The sequence below is a fragment of the Coffea arabica genome, chromosome 5e, assembly GCF_036785885.1.
Source record: "Coffea arabica cultivar ET-39 chromosome 5e, Coffea Arabica ET-39 HiFi, whole genome shotgun sequence".
NCBI classification, from domain to species: domain Eukaryota; kingdom Viridiplantae; phylum Streptophyta; class Magnoliopsida; order Gentianales; family Rubiaceae; genus Coffea; species Coffea arabica.
Window position 1 is genome coordinate 6,732,634 of NC_092318.1, and position 2,921 is coordinate 6,735,554.

Below are 2,921 nucleotides of genomic sequence, written 5' to 3' on the forward strand. Positions count from 1 at the left end.
ACTTGAAGGAAAATTCCTCACGATTTCTGGTTGTAATAATCTCTCCTTTACTCTTACAAGAGGTGCCTTTTTATAGGCTAAAACTAGGGCAAAATCCGGCCCACATAAACCTGGAAGAGATTCGGTCCGCATAAAAGAGCTTAAAGAGCTAGCTCTTTAAGGCTTTCCGATAAGGCCCAATAAGTAATAAAATACTCAACGCCTAACAACTACTAAACGGGACAGTCTTAAAACAACTACCAACTAAGCTAACAAGTATGAGATCACTCCTTTACTTCAAACGTACAAGTGAACAAAGTAACTTCATGGTCCATCAAATCTTCAAACTTAACTTGCTCCTTGCTTGTATGGTGAATGATCAAGGCTCGTAAAGTTTCCTTCACCTTCTTGGTTCTTGATCTTGTCATCGGACCACCAATGTTGATCAAAGGGTCCTTGACCCAAGGTTGAAGTTGTTGCACACCCGTATCCGCATCATTCCCTCTTTCCTCGAAAAGATTCGTCCTCGAATCTTCAAAGTCTCCTCTTGAAAGTGAGTTGTCCGCAAATCGATGGTGCGCTTAAAGGACAACAGTGTTGGAAGTAGACGAATGACTACGAGCCATGTTGCATGTCGTTTGGTCAGCTTCGGGAAGCGCTCAAACAAGGACATGCGCCAAGGTAGGAAAGAGCTTGTGTAAGGCGTGTGAAAATCCCAAGTGGCAATCCAAAACTCTCTAATTAGCCTTTGGTCATGAAGCTTCACATTGACACCTTGATTGTGCAAAGGTGTAAAATCCAGCACTAGTTGACATTGATTTGAATCATCTTGCATGGATAAATTGGGAGCAACTTGTTGCATGGATGAGACACTAAACAACTCGTGGAGGACAGCTTTGGGATCTTGCGTGACACACAATTTCTCATCTTCCAACATATAAGGTAGCAAACAATTGAATTCCACCTCATGAGGGTTACTCGAACTAGCACAAGTTGAAGCTGACAAATTGAGCACTTGGCCACCAGCTTTTGGCTGTGTGAATAAGCATGAAAGATCACCACCTTTAGTTGGAATAAGCACAAAATCAGGTTGTAAGTCTTTAATCAAAACTGAAAAATTTTGGACAACTTTACAACCTACAAAAACAAAATAACCTTCAACTTGAAACAAATTAGAAATTGGGTAAAGAAGTAATGGTACATCATCAACTAAATGGTAAGAAGGTATAGAACAAGTTTTAAATGTGAATACTCCCTTTGCCACTTCATTATTCCTTCCACCAATTGATTCAACTTGAGAAGGCATTGCTAGCCTTTTACACTTTTCTTCAAAATCTGGATAAGAAATACAAGTGTTAGGATGAAAATTATACTCAAAAGAAGGTAAAGATGATGAATGACCCATAGGTAGCAAATGAGAGTCAAATTTCGGAATTCTCCCTTCATGGTGGATTTGACGTGATTCCCCTTTGGTATGGACAGATTTGAATTGAAATTGTTCCATGAGATGATTCCAAATAGATTCAATTCCTAAAAGACAAACTCCATGGAAACTAGTGAATTGTACAAGTGACTTTGGAATGGAGCATGGCATGACTAACTTCACTTGACTTTGCTTAATCTGCACAAATGAAGAAACACTAAATAAAGCAAAGGTAAGTTCGTTAGAAAAACAATAAGCCCTCACGTTTTTGCTCAAAATCGTCTCACTTTCTCTCTTTTTTTCCTTTTTACCACTCATCTCATCAGATTTTTCCATCTCTTTATCTAGTTTAACGCCCTCAATTGTTTTCTCATCATCAACCTCCTCAACAAATGGTTCAATAGGATGAGATACTCCTTTGTTGGGAATAGGGTCAGCTATCTCCTTCTTAGAAAACTCACTTTGATAGCATCCATTTGACTCCATTTGTTTTTGGTGTAGAAGACGTTGATATGTCTCCCAAAATGACTCCGCATGAGGTGGTTCAACTCTAAGTTTAGTCTTAGAAAATGCTGAATGAACCTTCTTATCACCTCTTGCATAAACCGGCTTTAAAGAGGTAGATTGCATGGAACCCCTCCTCTTGAGAGATTCATTCTCTTGCTTGAGTTTATGTTCGTTCTCTCGATTGTACAAGTCCGTGGTATAATGGAAGGGTACAAATCGTTTCCTCATCACTTGCTTCATTTCAGTCCAAGTGGCAATCGGTTGTTCCCTATTTCTCCTTCTTGTGGCACATACTTGCTCCCACCAAATAGATGCATAATCTTGAAATTCAATAGCTGCAAGTTTCACCTTTTTCTCTTCAGAGTAATTGTGGACTTCAAACACTTGCTCAACTCGCCTAACCCAATCCAAGTAAGCTTCAGGATCATTTTTCCCATGAAAGGTAGGCATCTTAGTCTTGATGGAACCAAGATTGTCATCGGTTCTCCTAGGTCGGTCTCGGCCTTCTCTCGCTTCCCTGTGGCTTTTCCTTGATCGGAATGAGGTGTTAGAATGATACCCCTCATCATCCGCATCATGCTCAACACTCTGAGCACTTGAAGCCCTATTGGGAATATCTCCAGTACCTCGCATCTCAATGGCAGCCACCCTGTCGGTTAGTTGTGTCACCACAAATTCAAGCCTCCCCGCTTGTTTTTGGAGAGTTTGGAGCACCAATTTGAGTGACACGTCGGTCTCAGACGGCTCGGCCATGTTCCCCTCTTGAGACATATTGTCCAACCTGCAAAACAAGTGTATCCTAGTCTACCTTGCAAAGCACTCGTGTATCACTGAAGAAAACACACTCACTCTCAATTTTCCTTCTCGAAGTTCTTAAGACAACTCAACTCTCAAAAATTCCAGAATTAAATACCCTATAAGTAATAAGACACAAAGCAGAATTTTTTTGCGAATCCTAGAAAACAAAAACTCTACCTGAAGTTGGAACTTTTTTTTTTTCTTTGAGCTGTTG